At 41.6% G+C, this 14,357-nt stretch overlaps 1 long non-coding RNA gene across 1 annotated transcript; it reads right to left on the reverse strand.

Moving 5' to 3' along the window:
- Positions 1–1,739: 1,739 nt before the first annotated feature.
- On the reverse strand, positions 1,740–13,626 carry Gm31517. The gene is made up of 5 exons (XR_383094.2): positions 13,337–13,626; positions 13,078–13,233; positions 5,043–5,099; positions 3,365–3,462; positions 1,740–2,155 (listed from the first exon to the last, which is right to left on the reverse strand). It is a non-coding gene; the product is annotated as a predicted gene, 31517 (long non-coding RNA).
- Positions 13,627–14,357: the final 731 nt, after the last annotated feature.

Consider the following 14,357-nt stretch of genomic DNA (forward strand, 5'->3'; position numbering starts at 1 on the left):
ACAGTCTGCATAGTGAACAATGAGCTGGGGGCACAGAAGTGTAGACTGTCACTTCTGAAGAGCCTAAGCACTTTGGGGCACTAAAGTGGTAAAAATTCCTAGGGAAGATGGCAGAGGTCTTAGAAGGTCTGTGGGATTATCTCATGGTTGTGTCATCTGCAGATGTTTGTAGACCTGACACCGAGGTAGGCTTGGGAAATGACAGCTGAGCCAGGTTCCCACTGACACTTGCACCTGAGCAAGTGCCAAGAGAAGACCTAACTTTACTCATTTTCTTCCCAGCAATGCCTCTTGTGAAACAAGACCACAAGATCCCCTTTCTCTTTCTCCTTTTCTTCCTTTTTTCTTTCTCCTCTTCTTTCTTTCTCCTCTTCTTTCTTTCTCCTCTTCTTTCTCTCTTTCTTTCTTTCTTTCTTTCTTTCTTTCTTTCTTTCTTTCTTTCTTTCTTTCTTTCTTTCTTTCTTTCTTTCCTCCCTCCCTCCCTCCCTTCTTTCTTTCCTTCCTTCTTTCGTTGTCTTTCTTTTCTTGTTTTACTTTTCTTCCTTCCTTTCTCTCTTCCTCCCTCCCTCCTTCCCTCCCCCTCTCTCACATACACACTTACACACAAACATACATACACAGATACACACATAGACACAGACATAGACACACCCACACACAAAACACATACACACAGATACAGTCATACCCACACATACACACAGACACATAGACATGCCCAGACACAGACACACATAGCTAGATACACAGATATAGTTACATATAGAGATGCATACAGATAGACACATGCTATATACACACATACACACAGACATGTCCATACACACACAGAGATACACACACTCACACACACACACACACACACATATAAGTAGACACATACAGAGACACATACACACAGATAAACATACTCAAACATAAATAGAGACATACATACAGAAACACACACACACACATAGACACACAGGCACACACAGAGACACATACCCAGACACACAAATACACAGACACACACAGACTCACACATAATCACATACATACATACATACATACATACATACATACATACATATACACCACACACACATACACACACACACACACACACACAAACAAACACACACACTCAGACACTCACAATTCTCTTCTGGGAGCTTGGATGATGGGCAGGCAACTGCCAAAGCAGTTCCTGGACATTTAAGAAGCAGTTACTTGGATGCTGACTTGTGCTGCAATCCCCGCAGGGTGTTTGTAATTCTGTGTTTTCACTCCTGGAGAGAAAAATTCACTTCTAATAGGATATTCAACTGCAATGTGCAAGGAGATAAGAATGGATCAGTTCTCATTCTCCATGATAACCACAGCTGCAGCGTGAGCAGGCTGGGCTGGGGGACTGTGTGGGAGGGAGTGGCCGGGCTGGGGGACTGTGTGGGAGGGAGTGGCCACAGCCATGGCAGAGGTGAGCAGGAGCTTCTCAAGGGCAAGGGGATGCTGGAAATCTTCCTGTGTCGGCCCCTTTGAAAGCTTTGTTGTCATATCCATTTGGTTTTAATCAAACAAATATTCCAATAATATTGACATAAACTGAAAACTGTTGTTTTTTAGAAAACTTTTTATTGGTTCTTTGTGAATGTCACATCATACACCCCAACCCCACTCATTTCCACCTCCCCTGTACCTAGCCCCTATCCCTTGCAACCTCCCTCAACAGAGAAAAAAATCTTATTGTAGAAGCCGTAGTGTATCCCACTGTGTCCCACTGTGTCCCACAGTATTCCCCTTTCTACAAATTTCTTTGCATTCAAAGTTCATTACGATTTATTGTTCTTGTAGGAGGCCTCTGGCTTCTGCTACTCTATCAGTACAGGAACATCACTGGGACTTCTGGAATATCTTGTTGTTGCCTTGAGTCATGGAGATCCTGTTGTTTTGGATCTGTGGTACCAGCCCCTCTAGTACTCCAGCAGTTTATCAGTGGGGTAGATGTTGGGATAGTTAGTCATTGTTTCCTGGCAGAAGGGGTTGGCAGTTTTCACAAGCCTTTCCCAAGGTAGTGTCGTGCAGAACTCCCTGTAGGATTCGGGAAATTTGTGATGTTCCGGGTGTTCACACTGAACAGCTCTCAGTCTTCAAGTCAAACCTTGTGATCCTGGGGCTGGAGGATGTTATAATGACGTCACTGAGGGATGCCAACAGGTTTTGGGGCTTGTAATTGGTGTTGTGGACTTGAGATGCTCAATAAGGAAGATCGACACTTTCACCTGGCGATGGCACTTAGGACTTTTTTAGTTACTGTTCCTTTATTCTTTCCTATCTTTAGGATTATGGTGTTCATGGGAAGGTGCTATTGAATGATATCATTCTTGCTAGAGAGCCCATAGATTCATCCTTGACTGCTAATATTGATGACCTGGAAAGACAGCTAGTACATAGCAAATTGTGGAACATGCTCCAGTCTACATGGGATATTTGTTTATCCACCAATAGCTGCTGGATGCTGTCCACTGACCTCCTATCCAGGTGGACCCTAAGGAGGTCATCTGCTTTAATTCTTCACCTCTCCTCCACCTCTTGCTGGAGCACTCTTTCCCAGTGCTGTGGGAATGAGTCAGAGCAATGGCATGTCATCATGCCAAGTCCATTAGTGACCATAAAACATCTGCTCTCTGCAACTCAGAATGCTAAGACCCTTACTGGATCTGCCTTTCTTTTTCAAAGCAACTGTCTTCTCCAAAGACTATTGAAGGATACTGTGAAATCCAAAGCTATCCAGCCACCCTTTCTCTCTTAATAAATTTCTTCTTTTTCTTCTTGTGGTAATAATGATAACCTGAGGGATTGCTGTAGAACAGAACATCCTGTTGTGTGTGTAGTGCAGGGAGTGGATGACAGAACAATGCAGAAAGGAACAAGGACTCCATGAGGTGGACTGGCTGACTTTACCCGGGTAACATTTCAGAGCAATGCAGAGGATAGCCATGGAATGGCCTAGTTGTTACCTGCCCAGCATTTATGCTTTCATTGTTTCCCTCAACTGAACTGAACTCTAACTTTATTCAGGTTTCTGACCTCAGAATCACATTTTCCAGGGAAAGTCGACATTGTGCCTTTTGCTTCAGTTGACCTCTGATAAGTGAGGGAGCATGTTGGTGGAGGAAGAATCACAAGATCAAAAGGGAGAGAGGAACCTAGCTGTGGGGCAGGGTTTTAACCTTTCAAATACCATTCCCAATGACATACTTTCCACAGCAAGGCCATAGCCACTCCAACCCACTCCCAAAGTACCACCAATAGGGACCTATGAGGAACATTTCTCATTCAAACCACCATGAGCACACATTTCTTATGGATTTCATAGGCCTACCTGTAGGGCTGAATCCATCTTTCTGATCCTGGCATGTATGCTCTCCACAGGTTTCTTACTGTTGAATTTCAGCATTTTATAGTTCCAATTCCTCTTAGCTGTGACAACCAAGATAGGAAAGAAAGTGTGTGTGTGTGTGTTTATGCATATATATTTGTTTGCAAGCATTTATGTTATATACTCATATGTGTTTATAACTATATCTTTCTGTCTTTCTATATATTTATCTACACATTATCTATCACTTGTCTATCATCTATCTGTCTGTCATCTATCTATCTATCTATCTATCTATCTATCTATCTATCTATCTTCTATCATCTCTCTACTTACCTGCTTGCCTGCCTACCTATGTACTTATGTACATGTATGTGCATATAAATTGTTACCAGAGTTGTAGCATTGGATTCTATGCCCTGAAAGCCATAACAAGCTAGCTTTGGCTCCCCATCTTCAGAAGCTAATTAGATTACAAAGAAAAGGTGGACAGCATTAAAGAGGCTTATTAAATACAGGCACATGGAGAAGAACAAATGGCTCAGAACCCTATAAGTACAACTTTGAGGTCCTAATATGAGGGTAGGGTCTAAATAGAAGGCAAGAGGAATGTATAGCTAAGCAGTCCTGTCAAGGTGTGGTAATGACTAACATGGTTGTTTCCCCCAATGTGTCTTGCTAGGCTGTCTGACAAACTTTCAGAACTGAGTGAAATCTGTTTATGGGTGAAAAGCTCCACCCCCACCCCCAGCAACTCAACATCAAAATTCCAGCTTTCTTATTCTGCCCGTGTGAGATACCTGGGGAAATCCAAATTTCTTGTAGTCAATTCTTTCAATGTTCAGATAACCACAAGGGATAGCAAATTGCCTTTAAAACATATTTATTGTTGCCAATATGGCTACATATCCTCTCTTCTCTTTTAATACTTTACTCTTTTTAATATTTAATGATTATGTACTACATGCTAAGAAATCTGGCCACACCAGGGAAAACAGTCAGCAAATTCTAACCATGAGATATGGAGACTCTATATTATAGTGGGTAGAGACAGAAAATAAATAAGCAAGAAAAATACATTGCTTTATTCCTTGATTCTGTATGTTCTTCTGACCTTTTATTTTATTAACTTCTAATAATCATTTTAACACTTCATTCTTGAGGTGATTTATGCTTATGTGTGAAACAAATATGGGACCAGAATCATAGGATAAGAGGTGAGGGGGGCACAAAATCTGCCCTAACACCTGAAGTAATTGGGACCAGCAGTATCCAGGCATCCAGGAACTCTGCCTGACCAGTGACACAGGTTCCTTCCTGTCTGGGCCGGTGCCCTGAGTAGACTTTGGGTGAGAACTCTACAGCCAGTCCCACAACACCCAGAAGAAGCGCCTTTCCCAGGCACTCTAACATGCCCAGGACCACAGCATCATAGGACCCAGAAGCTTGGTTACACCAGGATCTCAGGGTCGCAGAGGCAGCTTGACTCCCAGGAGCTAGGACACACCCAGGATCTCAGGATCCCAGGATCCCAGAGACAGCTGAAATTTAGGAGCTCTGACACAACCAGGATTATAGGAAGGACAGGTTCCAGCCAGATATAGTGAAGTCAGGTAGCACTAGAGATAATCAGATGGCATAAAGCAAGTGTAAGAACATAAGCAACAGAAAACATGGTTACCTGGCATCCTCAGATCCCAATTCTCCCACTGTAGCAAGTCCTGGATACACCATGACACTGTAAAAGCAAGGATCAGATCTAAAATCACTTCTCATGATGGTGATAGAGGATTTAAGAAGGGAATAAATAACTCCCTTAAAGAAATACAGGAGAACACAGGTAAACAGGTAGAAGCCCTTAAAGATGAAACACAAAAATCCCTTAAAGAAGTACAGGAAAATACAATCAAACAGGCAAAGGAAGTGAACAAAACCCAATGGAACTAGAAATAATAAAGAAATCACAAAGACAGACAAACCTGGAGCCAAATAACCTAGCAAAGAGATAAGGAGGCATATATGCAAGCATCACCAACAGAATACACAAAATAGAAGAGAGAATCTCAGGTACAGAAGATACCATAAACACATTGACACAACACTCAAAAAGAAAAGGCAAAAACCAAATACCTCCTAACCGAAAAAACCCTGGAAATCCAGGACAGAATGAGAAGACCAAACCTAAGGATAATAGGTATAGAAGAGAGTGGAGATTCCAAACTTAAAGAGCCAATAAATATCTTCAACAAAATTATAGAAGAAAACTTCCCTAACCTAAAGAAAGAGATGCTCAGGAACATACAAGAAGCCTACAGAAACCCAAATAGACTGGACCAGAAAAGAAATTCCTCCCATAACATAATAATCAAAACACGAAATGCACTAAAGAAAAATATTAAAAGCAGTAAGGGAAAAATGTCAAGTAACATATAAAGGCAGACCTATGAGAATTACACCAGACCTCACCAGAGACTATGAAAGCTTTAAGATCCTAGCCAGATGTCTTACAGACCTTAAGAGAACACAAATGCCAGCCCAGGTTACTATGCCCAGCAAAACTCTCAATTACCATCGATGGAGAAACTAAAATATTCCATGACAAAACCAAATTTACACAATATTTTTCCATAAATGCAGCCCTACAAAGGATAATAGATGAAAAACACCAACACAAGGAAGGAAACTACAAACTAGAAAAAGCAACAAAGTAATCTTCTTTCAACAAACCCAAAATAAGATAGCCATACAAACATAATTCCACCTTTAACAACAAAAATAAGGGGAAGTAACAATTATTTTCTTTATTGTCTCTTAACATCAATGGACTCAATCTGCCCCCACCCACAAAGACATAGACTAACAGACTGATACATGAACAGGACTCAGCATATTGCTGTATACAGAAAATGCACCTCAGTGAAAAAGGCAGACACTACTTTAGAGTAAAAGGTTGGAAAACAATTTTCCAAGCAAACAGTCCCAAGACACAAGCTGGAGTAGCCATTCTAATATCGAATAAAATCAACTTTCAACCAAAAGTTATCAAAAAAGTTAAGGAAGGACACTTCATACTAGTCAAAGAAAAATTTTACTGAGATGAACTATCAATTCTGAACATCTATGCTCCAAATACAAGGGCACCCACATTCATCAAAAAAACTTTACTAAAGCTCAAAGCACACATTGCACTGCACATAATAACAGTGGGAGACTTCAATACCTCACTTTCAGTGATGGACAGATTATGGAAACAAACTAAACAGAGACACAGTGAAACTAACAGAAGTTATGAACCAAAGGATTTAACATCTATCTATAGTACATTTTATCCTAAAACTAATGGATATACCGTCTTTTCAGCACTTCATAGTACCTTCTCCAAAACTGATTATATAATGAGTCATAAAACAATCCTCAACAGATACAAGAAAATTGAAATAATCTCATGCATCCTATCAGATCACCACAGACCAAGGCTGGTCTTCAATAACAACAAAAACAACAGGAAGCCTACATACACCTGAAAACTGAACAACACTCTACTCAATGATAACTTGGTCAAGGAAGAAATAAAGGAAGAAATTAAAGACTTTTTAGAATTTAATGAAAATGAAGCCACAACCTATGGGACAAAATAAAAGCAGTGCTTAGAAGAAAACTCAAAGCTCTGAGTATCTCCAAAAAGAAACTGGAGGGAGCATATACCAGTAGTTTAACAGCACACCTGAAAGCTCTATAACAAAAGGAAGCAAATACACTGAAGAGAAGTAGGCACAGAAAACACTCATACTCTGGGCTGAAATTAACCAAGTAGAAACAAAAAGAACTATACAAAGAATCAAGAAGCCAGGCAATAGTGGTGCATGCCTTTAATCCCAGCACTTGGGAGGCAGAGGCAGGCGGATTTCTGAATTCAAGGCCAGCCTGGTCAACAGAAAGAGTTTCATGACAGTCAAGGCTATACAGAAAAACCCTGTCTTGGAAAACAAAAAACAAAAACAAAAACAAAAACAAAAATAAAAAAATAAAAAACAAAACAAAGAAAAAAAATCAAGAAAACCATTAGCTGGTGTTTGAGAAAATCAGCAAGGTAGACAAATCAGACTAACCAGAGGGCACAGAGACAGTACCAAATTAATAAAATCAGAAATGATAAAGGAGACATAACAATGAAATATATCTTAAAATAATTATTTTGTTTGGTGAATATTAAGAGTTGAAAATATTAAAATCATGTTCTACAAAAAAAATTAAAACTGGTCAAAAACCCAAAACAAAACAAAAAAAGAAACAGATATGACAAATAGTTTACACATAAGAGCTAAGTTTTAAAAACAATATTCAGTTAGTGAGATGGTTTAAATTAAAATGTTCCCATAAGCTCATAAAAAGCACACTATTAGGAAGTGTGTCCTTATTGGAGTAGGTGTGGCATTGTTGGAGGAGGTGTGTCACTTGGGGCAGGCTTTGAGGTTTCAGATGCTCAAACCATGTCCAGTATCTCATACCCTCAGCTTCTCTCCAGGCCCTTGTCTGCCTGAACTCTCCCAATCTTACCACCACAATGATAATGGTCTAATAAACCTCTGAACTGTAAGCCAGCCCCAGATAAATGTTTTCCTTTAAAAGAGTCGCTATAGCCATAGTGACTCTTGACAGCAATGAAACCCTAAGAGAGTGACAGATTATGGTGTCAAGAAGTCAGTTGCTATCGTCTCCTTCTTGGCTTGTTTACTTGAGGCAGGGCCTGATTATGAATCTTAGGCTAGCCTCAAGTTTACCAACTTCTGTCTTTAGCTTCTCATATGCTGGGATTACAGCAAAGTACTACCAAGATCACACTGACATCATTTCTGCTCTGATAGCATCCTCTTCTTAGAACAATATATTTGGAGTGCATTGCTGACTAACTTCTGCATGGTTTTGTCTCTGCTTTTCCTGTGGATCTAATCTGATTGCATGTTGTGGCTCACACATGAAATCATGATTTCACATGATTCCAACATGTGTCAAGGAGTTAGTACCAATAGACCCTTTGTGGCTAATTTAACGTATTATAAAGCATCTTAAAACTATTGCTTACAGATGTCAATTGGCAATAGTTACTTACAAAGATAAAATAGGTGTGTATGTATATGTGTGTGTATGAACACATGTGTATACACATATGCATAAGTGTGTATGTTTGTGTGTCTGTACATCAAAAGCCATGACTCATCCCTTGATTCTTCAAGGCCCTGGGAAAGATTTTGTTTATGTTCTTGTCTCACACATACTGCATTATTTTTTCTCTTAGGATTTTGCCAGATGTTCCTTGGTTTATCTAACATCTGGCTCCTTGGATTCATCAGGATTCCCACTCACCCTCTTAGTCCTCCTTAACATTCTCTCCAGGTCAGACACTTTCCATCTTCCAGGCAATAGTCCTTAGCTTATTCGAGTATAGTATTAATGGTATATTGTACTTCCAAGCCATTGTACAATGAACCTTGCATGCATAACCCCGGTCACCCTGGGATGTGTGGTAATCCTAGGCCAGCTTTCCAATGCTGTTTCTGAGAACTACCAGCTTAGGTAGTGTCTTAGTCAGGGTTTCTATTCCTGCACAAACATCATGACCAAGAAGCAAGTTGGGGAGGAAAGGGTTTATTCGGCTTACACTTCCATACTGCTGTTCATCACCAAGGAAGTCAGGACTGGAACTCAAGCAGGTCAGAAAGCAGGAGCTGATGCAGAAGCCATGGAGGGATGTTCCTTACTGGCTTGCTTCCCCTGGCTTGCTCAGCCTGTTCTCTTATAGAACCAAGACTACCAGCCCAGAGATGGTCCCACCCACAAGGGGCCTTTCCCCCTTGATCACTAATTGAGAAAATGCCTTACAGTTGGATCTCATGGAGGCATTTCCTCAACTGAAGCTCCTTTCTCTGTGATAACTCCAGCTGTGTCAAGTTGACACAAAACTCGCCAGTACAGGTAGGTAAGCTGAGTTCTGAGTTTTTCATGTTACTATTTTGCTTTGTTTGTTTTCTAAAATAAACAGAGAGCACTGGGAATCTAGGACTTGAGAGCTGCTGCTGTCTGAGGCAGAAAATAAAGAATGTTAAATGTGTCATCTATCAGAGCAGGACAGGCATTTTCAACTCCATTACATTTCTGTAATTAGGGTGTAGTAATCCAGACTTAAGAATGCTGTGATTGTGTGCTACTGCCTGGGTGATGGGTTAAGTAAGCGGTTATCTTGGTTTGATTGAAATTTATTTCTTAAGGTTAATTCAGTGTTTAATTTTAGAGGCATATATCTCTCAAGGGGAAATATACAGCTCAAATTCCTTACTGGGTGTAACACTAATTCCTTTCATGAATATTACTTCATAATCAGTTTCTCAATATTGCTACAAAGTTCATTAACAGCCCTTCCTGCTAAAGGGAGCCACTGGCAGTTATATGTCAAGGGTTATTGTAGATGACCATAGAAAACAAGGAACCTCTTGATAATCTTCAAAATTTACTTGGCCAGTAGTTTCATCTTCAATTTTTTTGTCTAGATATAACTAAATAGATGTTTTTGTGCTCGTTTCTGTCTCTGACATGGAAGAAGTGGTATAAAGGGTCACATTTGCATTTACTGAGCAGATGAGGGTTTCCATCTCATTCAGTTTTCTGTGGCAGTTCTTAGATTCTGTTGCATGTGAGAATCTCCTAGGAGATTTCTCATAAATCCCAGAGACAGGGCTTCATCCCACACCAACCCACAAGTAAGTGATGAGCTCCCAGGATGCACACACGCCCACCTGCACACTGGCACCTGATGGATAGGAGTGGGCTGCAGAGGAAAAATCTAAATGCAGCTCTGGTCTGGAATGCTTGTACCTTTCACCTGTATATGGCCTCTCATGCTTACAAACAAACAAACAAACAAACAACAAAAGACAAAGCCCCCATTCCTTTATTCCTTCATCTCAGAATAGGGAATTAAAGTTAAGACCCTCAAATATACTAAGCCACATCCCCAGCCCACAGGAGGATTCTAGGCAGCAACATTGCTATCCACAAACTGATATATTAAGTATTATTTTAAATTCTCTTTTATTGTGATTGCAGCTGATTTCTAAGACTATATCATGGTGTCAAGGCAGTCATGCCAACCCCTGGGGTCCCTGAAGCAGTGGATGCTCCCCAGCCCCCCACTCCTACCCCCTCCCAGGAGCCTGAGGAGTATTCAGTTACATGGGTGCTTTCTTATTCTTTGTTGCCTGTTCCTCTGTGGATACACATAACTGCAGCATGGTCACAGTTTCATGTGCCTCCCAAGGATTTATATATTGAAATTCGATTCCCATTATGAGGCATTAAGTGTGTGGAAGTGATTGAAGTAAGGCTATGGTATTGAGAGGCGGGGTGTGTGGAGGCAGTTAAGTATATAAGATCCCTGGGCTAGAGCTGCATGTTTAATCTTGGTAACTTTATATGCTATATAAAAACAGAGGGTGCACACACACACTCATTCCTGTGCTCATGTTTCCTGCCATGTACCCCAAGCCACCTTGGTACTTTTCCAGGAAGAAATCCATCTCTACTTATGATCTTTGAATTTCCAAATCTGTGAGCTAAATCAGCTCACTCCTTATACAGTTACTTGGCCACGTGCATTTTGTTACAGCAATGAAAACCTGGCCAATGTACACGTCCTGAAATGGGTGCTCATGGGGACCCAGGTCTCCTGTGCAGAGCTGAGAGCCGGCACCTTTGCTCCTCTGGCTGAGGCCTGCAGGTGGCAAATAGAACCCCTGCTTGCTCCTTTCCTGCTATGCTGGGCAGTGATCACTGACATTTAGATAAAGGGATGTGTTCTTGGGTCTGTGTAGCTAATTTCCTCTTGTCATTTACAAACCTCAGGAGATTGCCTGGTGTGACAAAAGGCATTGCAGGAAAGTCTGAACTTTAAGGAGGAAATGGAGCAGTTGGCTTTTGTGAGAACAGCTGTGTAGAAAATGGGCTTCCTGTTCTTCTGATTGAGATATCTGAAGGGGAAGCCTTGCCAATTAGGCTCCTCCTCCCTGCCCTCAGGTTACACAGAGCACTGCTTGTTACTGAGGGTAAAACTGTGCTGCAGGAATGGAGGGCCTCAGGATAGAGGAGAGCATGATCCAGGCGATCAGTCCGAGAAAACAAATTATAAAGAATTGTAGGTACTTACTAATGCCAGGCCAGATGAGGGAAAATACCCTCTGTTTCCCATCAGCTGTTTTTTTTTTCAATGGTGTCCCCAGAGACTTCCTCTCTCTGGACCAGCCTTGCATGTTTTCAGGTAGGCCAGCGTCAGACAGTTTAGGCCACGTGTCTGTCCTGTTTCCAGGCCTTTCAAGAGCATGGAGCCCAGGGTCTATTTTTGCAGCCTGTTTCCAGCCTATAGTGTGGATTTGCTTCACTGGTGATGAAGGCAGCTGGGACAGGTGCCCTGCAGAACTGGTGGGTAAGGATTTTCTGCTAGCTTAATTTGAAGCGCACAGGGATTCCAGCAAAACAACCATGCCTATAGGGAGGTAGCTTCTGAGAAGTCTTGGTCTCTGCTTCATTTTGGTGATTGCTCGGCAGAGATAGGAAATTGTACAGGCAGCCTGCCTTCAATGGGGGAAGTCAGAACATGCTGGAGAATGAAACTATGTTAAGCACAGTGGGCTCTATTCTTGGTTGACAGAAGCATCTCAAGACACAAACAGATTTGTGGCAATGACCCAGGAATGTTACAAAGGGGTTAATTTAGCCTTTCTGTAGGAGTATAAAAGCCCAAAACAGCAGATTGTGTGACAGATGAAGGCAGGGCTAAAACCCTGTCCATGGACAGCCCTGCTAGTCATATATCAGGAAGGGACTCTTACCTATGATGTTTAAGCCTGTTCACCCTCAGGATGACTAGTGCCTATGACTTTCTCAGGAATTACAAATTTTCATGCCTTATAGATTTCAGTCCCAAATTTAAGTCCCAGACTAGCTGTGTCAGCTGGTTACACTAGGTGAGAGACACACTCGACTTTGCTTTTGTCCCCTCTAAGGGGCAGACATTTTGCCTACTGTCCATCAAATGAGTGAGACAGTAGCATGGAGGGGATTTGCAACAGACACCTCTCTGCTCCTTCCTGGAACCTGGCTGTCTACATAGATTTGGGTGGTAGAAGTGGGCTTTGCCTCATTTTCTTAAAGAGAGGGCCCTTGTGAAGTTTTTGCACCAAAATTTGGCTGGAGAGATTGCAAACCACCTCTAACAATGCCTCACACTTTGTGCTATGCTTAGCTGCTCAGAACTGTCTTCTGTTGTGCTTGTCCTCCAGATATAAACAAAGGTCCTGTTTCTTGTAGTTGAGCAACTGGCTTCCAATGATTGGAGAAGGATCCAGGGCTCCCCACCAGAACTTCTGGTTTCAAGCTGAGGCTGTAATCATTTATAATCTGGTAAGAAACACTTACATGGATATAATAACACAGGCACAACACACACAAATGTTTCAGTTTTCACTGAAGGCTTTGGTATCAGAAACAAAGATGTGGTAGCACGTTAGTGAGTTGCACCGTTCCTCAGATCAGACCTGTCTTATCCTCCAAATCTAACCCTGAGAAGGACACTTTCTGTGCAAGACCTGTTTAACTCTTACTCCTTTCCTTGTTTTCTGCACTAGATTTTCCCAGGGAACAGAAACAATAGAACAAATATAACTTACAGTTGGGATTTATTACACGGCTTGCACAATAGGTCTGTGTAGTCCCGAGTGGTTGTGTGAGCACTGGAGAGGCTCCGAATGTGGGATCCGTTCAGTTCACAAGGCTGAATGTCACAGCAGCGGGTCCCAGCCTGCTTCTAAAGGCTCAGGGGATTCCTGCAGGGTCATTGGAAGAGTCCACATTGGAAAGCTAAAGATGTTGGGTTTCTAGGTCATTGAAAGAAGGCAGCAACAGAAAACACAGAGTGAATGCACTCACCAGCAAGGACCAACGGCAGGCAGGCAAAAGCATCAATATTTTTCCCTCAACCTCTACATCTGGGCTGGTACTGCTCTCCCTTCTGGGTAGCATCTCCTCGAAGAGTAGTGTTGAAGCACATCTCTTGATTGATCCAAGATCCCATCAAACTGGCAACCAAGATAAAGATCCCCTAAGGTAAGCCTCCTTTCTGGAGGCTCCGGAAAGTTAAATTTCTTATGCAGAATAGTGATGTTCTGCAGAACAGTGCGAGTATGGCATGTGTTGACACATCTTTTCATGCCCCAGGCAGATGCTCTTGGGTTCTAAGGGAAATAGATCTCTGTTGAAACTGTTCATTCTGCTGCTTCTGGGTTAAAGTATTCTGGATGGTAGCCAGCAATCACGGCTGTGTCTCAATAAAATTTTTGTTTACAAAAACAAGTGCCTATCATTCCTACTCTATGTCACCCGGTCCTTTTAACTGCACTGAACATATTGTATGAGTCATGAATTGCTTCTTTTTACTAAAAAAAAAAAAAAAAAAAAAAAAAAAAAAAAAAAAAAAAAAAAAAATGGAGGCTCAGACTGAGATAAAAGGACTGCCCTGCTATGTTTTGGCTTTTGGTGTTTTGCTTGTTTTCTGTATTAATTTATTAGTTTCTGACCTTGTCTGTAATTATGGTAACCAACAGAGTTTGAGACTAATAATTCCTGTACAGCCATGGCTTGCCATCATCTCTAGTCTCAGCGTAAGAACCTCTGCTGCCTCTATTTGTAGAAGGAAGACTTCCAGACTGGACTAGGAGACAACATGGATCAGAGATGAGCTGCTGAGATGTTCTCTGAGTGGAGTTAAGAGAGCAGTTGGAAGTCCATGGCTCCTTAGGAGTTGGTTTTGGAAACCAGGTTGGTACTAAGTCTGAGTGTATCTGCGCTTTGGGATGCTGTTGGGTGAGTACAGATACTTTCCTAGAAACAGATGAGTAAGTACACAGGTAATGCCAGCCTAGAGCTCATGGGGACTCTGAGGCTCAGGGAG

The sequence above is a fragment of the Mus musculus genome, chromosome 14 (assembly GCF_000001635.26).
Source record: "Mus musculus strain C57BL/6J chromosome 14, GRCm38.p6 C57BL/6J".
Classification (NCBI taxonomy): Eukaryota; Metazoa; Chordata; class Mammalia; order Rodentia; family Muridae; genus Mus; species Mus musculus.